This window comes from Ambystoma mexicanum, chromosome 8 (genome assembly GCF_040938575.1).
Source record: "Ambystoma mexicanum isolate Mex_15411 chromosome 8, UKY_AmexF1_1, whole genome shotgun sequence".
Taxonomy (NCBI): domain Eukaryota; kingdom Metazoa; phylum Chordata; class Amphibia; order Caudata; family Ambystomatidae; genus Ambystoma; species Ambystoma mexicanum.
In genome coordinates, this window is record NC_090929.1 from 217,991,861 (window position 1) to 218,006,647 (window position 14,787).

The 14,787-nt window shown below is 47.4% G+C and overlaps 1 protein-coding gene across 1 annotated transcript in view; it reads left to right on the top strand.

Annotated features, from left to right (window-relative positions):
- Nucleotides 1-1,250: 1,250 nt before the first annotated feature.
- Nucleotides 1,251-14,787, top strand: part of FAM163B (family with sequence similarity 163 member B) — a 528,280-nt gene continuing 514,743 nt past the window's right edge. The window contains exon 1 of the mRNA XM_069609631.1: nucleotides 1,251-1,597. The gene's annotated coding sequence lies outside the window, so the exon portion shown is untranslated. The remainder of the gene's footprint in view (nucleotides 1,598-14,787) is intronic.

Below are 14,787 nucleotides of genomic sequence, written 5' to 3' on the forward strand. Positions count from 1 at the left end.
TGTTTTGGTTATTGATCAGTTTAATTTTTTCTTGAAGTGACATTTGTGGAAAGTAAAGAATTGTGATTTGTGTTTTTTTTAAACAAATGTATGTACTTGATTTGAGTCACACGAAGTTAATGGTGAGCCCCAAAGAAGGTGGCACATGTTGTTCAGTGTGATTTCTAAACTTTTAATTTAAATAAATACAAAAATATTTCCTGGTTGTTGGCTCATTGGTAGCTCAGGGGGATGGATTCAAGGGGCATGATAAGTGTCTGAAGTAGGGCTGAAGAAAAGGATCCGTTAAACAGTTTGTTGCGTCTCACCTTGAGTGGTGTGGGAAGGAACTCCCTGTGTTGAGGGTGGCTTCTCAATAAACCGTTACAGTATAGACCCACATGCTTTGGTGGTGCCTAAGGTGGAAAAAGTGGACCTCAGAGAGAGGACTCTCCAGCTTCAGTCCCACGAGTTATGAATTCACCTGCTTGCACTTGGATGTGCCTTCTCACTTTCAGGTTTCAACGGGATTTTTAAAATGTCCCATGTTCAATATCATTTTTCCTGGGTTTCTTTATATGATTTTCTCTCCACTACTTCTAAGCTGTTTACAATTTGTGCACTATAGTGTACGTTGTTATTAGTGTTGCGCAGCGAGGACAACAAACATGTCAGACAGGGGCTATGCAAGACCAGGTTACTTTGTCTACTTCATGTTTCCAAGTAATCTGAACTGCATATCATTACATTGTTCAGTTCTCTGTGAGCCCCTTGGCACAAGGTTTACTTTGTATTTAATACCTTTAGATCAAACATATAAAACATGGAATTTACCAGCATGAGTGTTACAATCCTACGAAAGTTTGAGTTAAATTATATCTTTTTGACATATGATATATGCCGCTGACGTTTGGATTTTACTTAGGAGCCTAGATATATACTATGAACGATGGGCTGAAGCCCTAGCCTGCTCCTAAGCAGTCCTTAGAATGTCTTATTGGTGAAGCTGAAGTTGGTCATATAGGAAGGTAACTTCGGCGTCATGCTACACCTTGAGAGACACGCATATGAGATCAGGAATAGAGGTGACAGGTCAACATAGGAATGCAATAAAATACAGGAGTCCGGCTGAGCTGGAGGGAGAAGCGCACGTGTATCTAGTTCATCCCACCTCATAGTTTGTGGCTTTTTGAAATCACGTGATCAAGCAGCGCGTTAGGGAACAGTCTCCTTGTACACTGCCTCTTGCTGACAGTCCTCTGGCGTCACGCGCGTGGGCGCGTGCACCCGTTGAGAGCCACAGCGAAGAGCCGAGCCGCTGCTTACAAGCAGCATTGCGAAGCCGCTTCAGCACCAAGGACAGCAGCTCGCGAGAGCCGCCCCGGCAGCTTGAGGCGGCCGCATGACCAGGGTGCACAGAGAACATCAGCAGCAGCAGCAGCAGGTCTACTGCACCTGGAGCGACCCGGGCACAGCGTAGCCCCGGAGACTGCATCCCCATCCCTGTTGGAGCATGACTGTCCGAGGTGGCCCGGGCATCCGCTAGCTGAAGCCAGCCTTCTGACTCTCCCTGCGCCGAGGTCCCGAGCGGAGAGCGGCGAGATTCCCATGTTTAAAGGTAAACTGATGCACTTCTGTGCCCTGGGAGCCGCGGACCTTGTTTACTGGGACCAGGCTCGCCACTATCAGGCAAAGTGTTAGTGAAAGCCTTGCTGTACTCTAGCCCATGTACCAGCACTACAACTGACCATTGCATTAGCATAAGAGGAGGGTGGGTGGCGGGGGCGCCCCTGCATGACCACAGTGCACAGCTGCTGTCTGCACTCTTTCACTTTCCGCTGTACTAGTGCTACTATGCATTGCATCGCTATGAAGGTGTGTGTGTAAGGCCATTGTAAGTGGCGGCACACATCGGCTGACTGCGCCGTTACCTAGCTACATGAACTTAATAAGTGTGTAAACATGACAATCACACTATTGACTTTGACTACAACACGAGTGCGTCTATGTATATGTGTGTGGTGGGCAGGTGGGGAGGGGTTGGGATGAGGACCCCATATTTCACCTGATTGTAACATTGTTCCCTTGCCATACAACTTCAGCTAATTAGTGGTGCAAGCGTCCATTGCATCAGTCACAATCACTGTGACCATTCATGAGCTGTGTTTATAGGGTTGTTGTGTGTACCTGCCAGTGCAGTAGTGCGTGCGTGTACATCAGCATGGGGGCAGTTCTGCATCATCCTATTGCACAATTGATTGCAATACCTTTGTTCTGCCCCCTATAGCAATGGTGCATCGGCTCTTTACACCACTACCGTTAGTATGTGGTGTGGGAGACGGTGCCGAGTAGACCTGAGAGCATAGGAGCTGCCTGCACCCCTGCGCTGCTGCACCAGGTGAAACAACTGAATACACCAGAAGGGTTGTTTAGTGCAACAGACAGTGGCGTGCGGGCTTGGGGGCTAAGGGTCGTGCACTGACTGGTGGAGCAGATGATGTCAAGTGATGCAGTCGGTAAATGTGGAGCCCGGAGACATACATTCTGTTGCTATTTCCCAGCGTGAACACTTCGCCTGATCTCTGGAAATCAATGTGCATCAGTATTGTGATAACTGCAAAGGTTGGGGGGGGTTTACAGCAAAAGCCTCGAATACCTGCAGGACGCACGACCGCTTTCCTGTTGTGGGCCCCCTGCAAGCATATTTTGCACACTTCTGCTGCCAGTTATCTTTTTTATAGCGCTTAATGATGTTGAGTGGGGGCAAAACGCGTTTGCAGAGGAGATATGATCTACTGATCACATTAGAAGCATTGGGAAAAGGGTAGCTCCCGTATTCACCGTTTTTGAAAAGTGTGTGATCCCCGACAAGTCGCTTGGTTTTCTTGTACACTGGTCGCCGTGACTGCCAACTGGTGGGGGCATCACTAAAGACGGGGAGTCGATATTAAAATCGAGGTACCTGCTGGAGTTCGCCTTGGCACGGCTGGAAGGCGGAAGTTGGGGATATTAGTGGCTCCTGGTGAATGCCTGAATTACATGTTGCAGGCGCAAGGAAGAAGGGGCAAGTGCCTGCGAAACGCACGATGCAAGAATTGCCAACTGTCATGAAATCGACACAGGTTCAAATCCTTCCTGAAGAGTGCTTCTGCGAATGAGCCAAACCTTGCACTATACACCGTTCCGCTTTCACGTGCAGCAAATTTATGGGATCCCGGTGGTTTCGGATATACTGATGAGCTTGAACTATGCGCGGGCACCAATCTCTTGCAGCCGCTCATTTGCACAGTTACTGCACACAGGCATCGCTTCATTGTGTGTAGCCATGCTGGCTGAGGAGAACATGCCACGTGACTGTTTAATGAGATCCTGCAAGGCTCGGGCGCCGGTACCCGAAGAAGAGTAGCTGCACAATACAGAGTATCGTGTTCAGCGCGAATACTCGTGTTCAGCACGAATACTCTGAAATGCGGCGTTGCGAGGTTTTGAACAGATCCGGTTCTCCGATAAAAGTTGGAACTCGGGGCTTGCTAGTCGTTTGATTGTAGTCCCTGAGCTTCTATCCGGGGATACAACCAAACGATCTGCGGCTATAGCGCCCCCCCTATTGCCACCCCCCAGCAACGTCTCTGTGTTGGTCTCTAACTGCATTAGTGTGCTGTCAATTAATGTGTGCTTTTTTTCTCAGTTCCAAAACACCCCTGAAGTGATTCTTACTTGACCTCCTTATGGTTTTTGCTTTAATGGGATAAAGGCCACCTTTGCTGAAGTGTCTTTTCATATGACCTGTCCTCGTGAAGGCAGCTATGCGGCCTGGTTGCAACCCTGCCTGAAAGACATTAGGAAGCATTTTCTGCAGCCTGCCTGCATCCCACAAGTGTGTGCACACGTGCAGCCAGTGCTCCAGTGCCTAGGATGGAGGCATTGCATCGCCGGCTTCTAGCCATGCTTCTCCCTCTCACCCGACTCTCCACAGTGCCCTGCGTGCAGGTTCCTACCCACGTGAGCAATTGGGCTCCATGGCGCCCTTTAGAATGGTGCACAACTAAACGTACACTCCTTTAACATAACGAGCTCACTTTGTGAAACAGTGAACACTGCTGCACCCATGCATGGGCCCGTAGCTCCGATTCGGAGAAGGGAGTGAGTGCACCATTATGCATTGCATCAGGCCTCCTCTCTGCAGAACAGGTGCCCTGGGTGAAGGCAACAAGCCACGGTGCAGCTAGTGCTGAATGGACCACCACACAACTGGCCGTGAGGGAGCGGCCTCTAACCAAGCGGGGCGCAGCGATACGAGTTTCCTGATGAACCACTCCTCATTGTGGGACCCAGAGGTTCCCCCCGAGCAGCTTGAGTTAAAATGGCCCTCAAACAGCTTCTCTTTCTGTTATGTTATGTTGATTTATACCATATATATGGTCTCGCAGGCGCTCTTGTGGGTCTGTAAGGTAAAGTGTAGGGTGACCAAAAGTCCCGGTTTTGCCAGGACTGTCCCCGTTTTCGGTGCTCTGTCCCCCTTTCTCAAGATTATGTTTCAATTGGAAACTGCAGCGGTCTGGTTTTTGGTAGTAGGTCTTCATAGCTGGCAGGCAGGAATGCACAATCTCACACAGAAGAAATGCTGCGTTTTATGAATTCACACAGTGGTAGTTTGTGTTAAATTAATTATAATATGTGTTTATACCACCAGATACACTGAAACCTCCATCTCTTCCAACCGCTACTGACGCGTGTTGCCTTGAGAGCCACTTTCAAGAATCAGTCCTACTTTTATGTTAGTTGCCCGGTCCCAGTTTTTTACTTATTAAATCTGGTCACCTAAGTAAAGTAGGGTGTGTTGGTTAGATGGGGAGGGATAAGACAGATGTGAAGCTCATCTTTTGATGCGTGTAGAACCAAGCGTAACGTTAGCTTTCTGGGTGTGCTTTGTTGTGATGTTTGGTATAGGAATCTATTGGGTTTGTGAGTTGGTTTGAGACAAGAGGTACACTGTGATAACAGCAACACTTTTTATATAGTGATGCACACCAGATTATTTCAGCTTCCATACTAGGTGCTACTATCAGCAAATGTAATGGCAGCCAGTGCATCAATCTTGGAGGATAGGAGTGTTTAGATGAACCTGCTGGGATGGGCACCAATGACTGCAGGTTGCAAACAGATCTCTGAGACAAGCACTTAACTGGTTGAGATCTGCCACTGGCAAAAGCTTGCAGTGTCTCATCTGCGCACAGGTGATGTCTGTAAAACAACGTGCTCCACGTACAAGGGATCCGAGCAGCTGTAAATATCCAAACACCTCTGTAATCCATATCACCAGTGTTTACTTATTTGCAAACATGTTGCCAGCTATTGAAATTGACGTGCGAAATGATGGGGTTTTGGGGGGACAGGATCAAACATTGCTTACAAGTTTGGCTTCTGAGGATAGAACTGAGGTCCCTTGCACCTGAGTTTCCCACTCACTGGCTTCCTCAAATAAATGCTCACACGTACTGGCTCGGCAGCCGACTCGCCCATACACATACTCTCGTACAGGCCCACCCTCTTCCTGTCACCACACACAAGTAACCCCACCCACCAACTCTCTATCTTTGGTACAAACAGTCTTGACCTGAAACCCAGGGAGAGATGTTTCTCGTGCCTCATTGGAGAAACATTGGACCACTGATAGTGCAATTGTGCACGGTATGGGCCCTAAGCAAACATAGTTTCAGTGCAAAAAGTATATTCATTCAATCCAAATTTGCACCAGATTAATATCGTACTGGGCTCGAATCACGTTCTTGTCCTCAGAGACTGTTAGAGACTGGTCTCTGGTAATTGGCGTGCTACAAAATGTTTATTAACTAGTGGTAGCAGAGCACCATGCATGCACTAGGTCACAAAATGCCATGGTGCAATACGATAGTGAACGAATGTGTATTTGCACGAGGGCAATTTGTGCCCCAGTGTTAAAACCAATCAAATGTACAAATGCACGTCTGTAAAATTTCGGTAATGAAGCCCCTTGTGCATATTTTCTTCTCGACCTTAAGCATCCACTCTGCCCAGTGCATTTCAATTAGGCGATTTCAATCCCTCTGTTCTAACCCATCACACGCCTCTCATTTCCACTGTTTAATAGTGAGATGTGCTTGTGTGCAAGATGGCGCCGCATGTTTGTGGGCGCGTGAGGCAGCTCCTATTTGGGGGGCTCTCTGAGCCCTTGCTGTCTTACTCCATCTCCATGTGCGTGTGTTCTCGCCCCCAACCCCCCCCCCGACCCCCGCGCTGATTTATCGTCAGATATGGTGGCCGCACAGCCATCTGGAGAGGAGCATTTCATCCCGTGCCCCCTGACAGATAATCTATCTGCGGGGCTCTGAGCGATGACGCCCGCGCAAGGGAAGGCGCCCAGCCGGTCTGGAGAGGGCTGCGGCAGTCGCTGGGTGTAAAACAGACCCAGCGTGTGCACTGACACATGCAGGAGTGTATATGTGGAGGGCCTTTGGGTGAAACCTGCGAGTTGGGAAGCAGTGGCTCCTGGGTTACAGGTGCCATGATATATTATTATCTTTGCACTGGCGCTTGTTCGATTTTGCACAGCAATTGCACAGTGGCGGAAGATGCGCTAGTGCAAATAAGTATTGTTTGAAGGCCCGATTCATGAATTGTTTGGAACGGTTGACTTTGCACTGCCGATACAAAACCTGATTCATGGAACTGTGCAAAGTGTATTTTTGCCATGCAAAGTTAATGCAAAATCATGTTGTACTGCGAAAAGGACTTTGCACTGACTGTGCACGGCAAACATAGAGTTGCACAGGTCCATGAATCAGGGTTGTCTCGGCAGTGCAAAGTCACTTTGAACCGTGCAAACAATACAGCAAATCGGACCACACGGAGGATATTTCCCCCATGCTAATATGCTCAAAGCAGCACTGCAGGCGTGCAAGGTGTCCAAGATACAGACCCTTGTGATTTTGCTAAAAACTGCTGTTTTTACAGTCATTGGGTCCTGGCTTACAGATACATTCAAGCCCCATCTGGTGCATGGCCCATAGCACAGACACTTTGCACCAGGTTGAGTACAATTTTGCACAGCATTTGCAAAGTGGCAGAACATGCTCTGATGCAAATACATATTGTTTCAATGCATGTTTGCAACAGGGCATTTATTGTCTGCAAGCAGCTATGGTTCAAAACAGCACTGCACGGCTTTTAAAGTTTCTGTAAATCGAGCTGTGTGATCGTGATTAAACCCGCAGCTTCAGAAATCAGGGGACCCTTGGTTAGGCAGTAGCTACAAAGTGACAGAATGGGACAGATTCTCAACAGTAACCGTAAAAGAAACATGCATTGACAATACCAACAGTTTTGCCTTTTGTGTAGGCATGGGAAATGCATTTGCCAGGCACTGCCGCAGTGTTATTAAGTAGCCATTGATGGTTGCAGCTGCTAAATGGTGCAAATACCTGGGCATTTATTAGCTGTGCCTGGTATATGCCTAATAATTATTCACAAGCCTAACTGCTGGCATTGCTAATGCTAGTTTTTAACAAGCAAAGCGAAGCACACACATAATGCTTATAGAGTGTCTGAAGGCAGACCTGGTTAAGAAATGTGTGTTATATATGTAGCTCAATTACAGCTCCAATTAAGTCATTGACTCTCAGAAGACTGCTTGAAAAACCACTAGCAGGCACTTTGATCACAACATTTGATGGCAAGGATTGAAAAAGCTATCTCAAAGAGACCCCAGGAGGATGTGTTTTTGGAGGGCATGGGCAGAATGGGTGTGAATGGCCATAGAGATTAGCATGGCTATGGGATGCCAACCTATGGGCAAATAACCAAACTGAACCTGCAAACTCTGTGTCTATTCTCATATGCCATTTCTCCCTAGCTGTACTGCAATTGTTTTGGCTTATGGGTGGTTTTTAACCAAAACTGAAAAGCACAGAAGATATGCTTTTTTATTTGGGCTCACTGCTGAAAGGTGACCGTTCTCTAAGATGGCTTGAAATGTCAATAAGGCTGGACAGTGGCACAAAGATCCAATGTCAAGCACCCTTGCATACACTTGTGTCAGGCGTGCACTCCCAACAATAAGGTTTGACTAGCTACCATCAACCAAATGGTTTCAGGGAGCACATTTAACAAAGACGGCCAAGATCCCTTCTCTCTGTGAATTACTCAAGAGAAAAAAAAAATCCATCCCTGTTTGGGGGTTGGAAATACAATTGCGGAAAACTGTGGGTTAAACCCCACAATCACACTTACAATAAATAACATAACAAGGTCAGACATTACCCTAACATGATTGGCACATCCCCCTACACCTGTAACCAACAAGCACGGGAAAATGTGACTCTTTCTGTGCATTTAAAAGCTGATCCCATTTGTGAAATCATAATGCACTTTTAAATGCACAGAGACCCCCCTTATTTCCACAAATGGGCAAAGGGGTGAACAAGGGCCTCTGATTGAGCACATTTAAGGTGCGCTCATTCAGATGCCCTTTCTGGAGTGTGCCTTATTTTGCCACAATGTGCTTGCATAGTCTCCTCACTTGCACCAAAAAGTTGTGAGAATCTGCTCCAATGGGCCCGATTCATGGAAATATTTGCGTGGAAAATCTGGGATTTGTGTGCAAATCTGCACACAAATCCCTGTTCGGCGATTCATGGAACCGAATGACTGGGACTTTTCCGGGACTTGCAAGGATTCCGCACAGGCCCAGCACGTCTCTGTGAGTTGACGACCGCTCGTCCGAGACGCCACGCAGAGCGTGGGTGAGGCCTGTGCAGATGGCGGAGTAGGGGGCGGAACTCCGACAATTAGGAGGAACAAGGGAAAAAGTGGGCGTTAGGAGGGATGGGTGGCAGGCAGTCCTTTGCACACCAACAAATGCACATGATAAAGCATATTCATGGATGTGACCGCACATCCTCTCGCCTGCAAAATGCCCATGCAAATCCCTCCATTTCTCTGCCACCCCAAGGCAGGCGTAAGTACAGTTGCGCATAGGAATTGCAGCAGAGAGGTGGGTTTGCATGTCAGATTTAGGGGTGCATGTACACAGCCGGGGACCAGCTTGGATTTACGGATGTGTGTACGCAGTGTAGTGTGGTGCAGGAACAGCTTACGGGGGTTCGCCCGCACAGTTTCAGAGTTTTACCCGAGTTATTATACATCGTATGCATGTTGTCTGGTGCCGATAATAGTCAAAGGGGACCCTGCACAGGGGCCTCGAGATGCAGCTCCGCTTGCGGGTGGCCCCATGCACTGTTTGAAGGATGTGTGTATTCGCGCTCAGGGGAGCATTCAAGGGTAGCTGTTCTGGCTGTTTTTGATTTGCATGGGGGCGTGTCAGGGGCGTTCCGGCCGCAGCTAGCATATACAGTTATTTTTTGCATGATATTCCATAAATACACCGGGAACGCATTTTTCAATTCTGCCCGCAGACTTGCGCAGTGTCATTCTTGGCATGCAGCCTTTGCGGGATAAATGCACACTTTTCCATGAATCTGCCCCACTGTGTTTATCTATTTTAACAACCTTGACTTTCGAGTCAAGAACCCATGGGTTCAAGATGAAAACTCACCATTCACAGTCTCTGCTGCCTCTCTGATCACCGTGCTATACACACACGTACAGATAGTGCATGATGTGGGGTGACGGCAAGATTTTATGTGCTTGTGTGGCAGGCACATTGCTTGCTCTCAGAATAAAAAAGCACTTGTCTGTACTCGTTTCACACAGGAGTGAATTTCAGGTCCCGGCTCAGTCAGTGTCGCAGTGTATTATCTTGGATGAATTTCTTTGTCAATGCGTGCCCAAGGCGTCCACTCTAAATTGATAGCAGTTGGAGGGTCCTTTGGTGTATCATTTACCATGATGTTCATGCAGGTAAGGGTGGACCGTTCTGTTCAGTCGAATGGACGCAACTTATGAGAACTGGCACAGGGAATCCCTGATGGCGCAGTGCGCAGGTGTTCTTAGGCGCTGGTGTTCTCCCAGATCCTTTCTCACTTTATCCTTCCTTTCCTGACATGACTACATGGATTGTTTATTTATTTTACTAAGTCCCAGTGTTGCAATAAAACCCTGTATGTTATACTGTCTCTGTGAGCGCCCCTCCCTGAAGCACAGACAGTGCTTAATTTGTGGGGTTATTGCCAGGGCTCAGCCCGGCCTTTATTTCTGAGCTCCAGCACTTATTGCCTCAGACTTATATTGATTATGAATTAATGGTAGCTAGAGCATCCATCAACCCCATTGAGCAGGTGTGAGCTGTAGTTTAACACCAAATGTGTGGACACTATGTGGAACAGCTGTGGGTGGTGGCAGCAATGGTGGCGAACAGCCCGCCAGCAGTGTCACAAGTATGCTTGAAACTATTTGGGCCCTTACAAATTAAGCACTGAACAGAGGCTGTAAAATTACAACTCCAGCATACAATGAAGTGACTGCCATATCAGGGAGGCCTGTCCAAATGGAAAAGACTTCCATAGCAAAGGGTTGTGTCAACATGAAGCGACTGCAATGGCTCAAAGTCCAAGCCAAACTGAAGAGACTGCTGTGACGAATCGACTTCCGGGGCACCAGTGGTCCAGGGATGAATATCGGTTTCTAAACCATCAATCAGCCCCACACCACGAGTACAACAGAAGGGTTCCAAACAGATTGGAAACACTGGCAATTTCTAAACCTCCTTGTCCAATTTTGGTAACGTGGACGGAATGGCATTGCAAGGTCAAGGATCGTTGGTTAGTTGCAACACATCGAAAATACAATTTTTACCCAATGACAAAAGCGACTGTCCAGTCAAGGTTGTATTCAAATATCTACTTTATTATTATCATAAAAAACAGTTCTAGCACATTACAAAATACAACCCGCCCTGTAAAGGAATGCGAAGGCTGAACAATTTCAAGAAGGAAAAGGGATGTACTCTGGATACTGATAGGATGGTAGTCTGTAACGTAATCAATCACAATAGTTCAAGGATACTTGGTTTACACACAAAGGGTGCAATGGGTCATCAAATGTCACTAGGGCCTTCAGAGGAGGACCAGGGGGACATAACTACAATGTACCTTGTGCTTGTAGAAGTTCTCGGTGTTCAACAGGGTCAAGTCGGTTTCAAGGCGCATTGCAGCTCCTGCAACAGAGTTCAAGATGGGAGACAGCTGTGGTTCTCAGGCGGCAGGCAGTTCGGCGAGCAAGGCTGGACGGATGGCTGCAGGCTGGCCTAAACGGAGGCTCGAAGTCAGGACTCTTTGTCTCAGTGCTGGTTGGCACGTCTGAAGCACTGGTCGAGGTGTCTCAGACGAAGTTAGTGACTGCTGCGTGACAACAGTCATCGGTGCAGTCGGTTGCAGCTAGAGGGACTCGACAGACTCAAAAATGTCCTTTAAGGCAGACGCTGGTTGATGCTTGTCGATGCACTCCCCCTAGCCTCTTCATTGGGCTTGTGTCGTCCTTTAAGGCGGATGCCCTAAAGCTGAGGGGAGGGAGTGTTGCAGGCACCGGCCTTGGAAGGTTACCTTGGAAGCTTGCATGCACACTCTAGCTGGGCACACTTGTTGGTTACCTTGTAAGCTTGCTTGCAAAGCCTAGCAGGGCACACTGTGTGCTAATGGGGTAGCGGCTCTGCAGCTGCTGCAGGGTCCTCTGGATCCAGTATCTCCCTCGTTCCCTGGGAGATGTTTAGGGGAGGGATCTTGCTTCCCTCTTTGGAAATCCTTGCCTTCCTTCACTGGCGGCGACTGTAAGGCAGACTGTATCTTCAGCCAGGGTCCAATGCTGAGTTACTCCTTGCAAAGTCTTCATATGATCTGTCCAAAAGAGGGACTCAACGCTCTTTTAAAGCCATATGGGCCACAATGATTGGTGTAGTCTAAGCCTACCTTATTGAATGAATCCTGGGTCCCCACCAACAATCTCCTGTATGCATGAGGTTATAACCAGAGTGTTTTGCAACAGAAAAGGTAAAGGGGTGAAAACATGTAATACTAAGTCCCACCCATATTCCTGTCTGTGTGGGTCAAAGGGTCTCTCTGGTTAATTTATCTCTCTGTGGTTCCTGCTTAAAGTGGGAGTTCTCCCTTGAAGCTGTGGCGAGAACAGACTTTTGGTTGCCGCCAAACCACATACCCATACCTTCTGATTGGGGTCCCCCTGGGGGAATCACTACTGTAAATACATAATACCAAACATGACAGGTCAGTGCCCTTGATACTGAGAGGCGGGAGCTGGATTCATGTTGACACAGTGCATATCAAAGGTTGTTAGGGGTTTCCTGTCTTTTGTTATTCCTGCGACCGGGCCTCCTGTGGGCCTGCTTGAATTGTCTCTGATTAGAATGCAAAGCTTCCACCAACAGCTAACAAATGACAGGGCAGATTCATGGAGCATTTGTTAGTTAATTAGGCTGGTCATGGCAGGTGGAATGTTTGCCTTCCCCCTTCTGTGATGCCTTGATGTACTCTTGACTGTCATATTCCAACTAAATATGACAGGGAGAGGTCGCCGGTACAGGCAATGTCCACCCAGAGTACACAGGTCTATGTGTATGTAGCGCTGTGACCATAGGAAAATGTGTGTGGGTTAGCCCCACATATTTTGCAGAGGTTGATCTACCACCATTCAATTTAATTTGAAATTTAAAAAAAGCCTAGGCGAGTGCACACCCACCGATTGGATGGTCGAATTCCTAACATTGCCAAAGCCTCGAAGCCAGGCAAAACTGAAGAGACTGCCATAGTCGAAGGGCCATACCACATCAAAGAGTCATTCTCAGTCCAAGGGCCAGATCAAACCCAAGAGCCAGCTCAAACCCAAGAAACTAACATAGCACAAAGGCCAGTGTGAAACTAAGAGACAGATAGCAGAATGGTCATGTCATATCAAAGAGGCGGCTTCAGCCTATAAGCAAGGACAACACAAAGACACTGATATGACCCAAAGGGCAGGCCAAACTAAAGAGACTCCTATGGCAGAAGGGCTATTTCACACCAATGAGAGTGCATAGCACAAATGCCAGGGCAAACCAAAGAGACTGCCATGGTAGAAGGGTCATACTACACCATAAAGACAGCCTCTATCAAAAGACCAGGACAAACTGAAAAGATTGCCATAGCTCAAAAAGAAGGTTTAGCAAAAGGTGACTCCAAAGCCCAACAATCCTGTCATTCTGAAGTGACGACTACATCTAAGATTGTGATAACCCAAAAGTCATGTCAAAACAAAACGCCTGCTTTAATCCATAGTCCAGTTCATATCAAATTCCCTGCCACAATCCAAAGTGTACGTCACAGTGGGGTTCGGAGAGAGGCATCACCATTAACGAGACTGCCCTAAGCAAAAGGCCATGTCACATAAAATAGACTTCCACATTCTAAAGGTAATCCATTTTACGAAGAGACTGCCCTGGCTCAAAGGTCATGACACATTGAAGAGACTACCCTTGGAAAAAGTCACGTCACACAGAATAGACTTTCACATTCTAAAGATCTTTTTTTTTATGAAGACACTGCCATGGCTCAAAGGTCATGTCGCTTTGAAGAGACCGCCACAGTCGAAATGCTTTATCATACTGAGGACATATATATTTATAGGCCAAATGCCATGTTGTTGAAAATACTGCCATGTGTCTAACGACTGTGTTGCCACCAGGAGTGTGCTATAGCCAAAATAACACGTCACATGGAAGAGATTCCAAAGCTGCTATGAATAGATTGGCATAGCTTAAATGTCATGTTGTGCCAAAGTGGTGGCCGTATCTTAAAGGACAAACAGCAACAGTATATCTACCGCTGCCCAATAGCTATGCCATACAAATGAGACTGACAAAGATGGAAGGCCATGTTGTTCTGAACAATTGCCATAACCCAGTGGCAACGAGTCTAAGCACCAGGGTGAGCTCAGATTGTCATCCACCTGCAGGTAAACCAATTTGGGCATCAGATTGCATTATGGTTTGTTATGCAACCTAAAATAACTTTTCCTCAGCAGTGGACTGTAACTAAACATCCTTTAACATTTATTTCACTGCCGGCTGCAATTTCTACTACAACACGTGTGGGCTTTGTGCACTCACCTTTATTTTCATCTTTACAAGATGGCTGCCCTCATCATCGGCACCGGAGTGCCTCTGAGAGTTGCCAGAAGCGCAAAGCTCCTGATTGGCTGACTGTGTGCTAATCTGGGCCTACCAATAGCCGGTAGGCGAGAGAGCCAGCCGGCCCCCAGCACCAAGGCCCACACAACGGCCCCTGTCTGGACCTGTCAGGAGCTGGAGGGAGCCCTCATCCATGCCACTGTTCCTGTAACTTACCCCCAGCCCACGCAGCACCAGGACCAAACTTACTTTACCACTGCATTGCTGTACCATGAAAAATGTGCTTCTACATCATACCGGTAAGTACCCCTGGATGACCTCGTCCTGGGCTACATCCCTCTACTTGGCTACCTACTGAAGCCTGACCCTTTTGTCCTACAGCCTGACTGCAAACTATATTCTTCTCACTTGATATGTGTATCGGCCTTAAAATTCACTTATAGCTTGCTTTTTGCTGCCTGCTAGCGCCAAACTCATAATTTCTCTTCGAGAGCATGTTTAATATCTTTATCCTCCATTGTGTATTGTAGTAAGTGCTTTTTGACAACTTCGAATATAGGTGTGCTTTTTAAATCACTGCATCCTCCATTTTGTGCTGTATTAGTGCTTTTTGGTAACTTCAAACATAGGTGTGCTTTTTATTCTGTGTACTGTTTGCCTTCCTTTGCACACCTCCTCCTCTCTGCCTGCCTAGC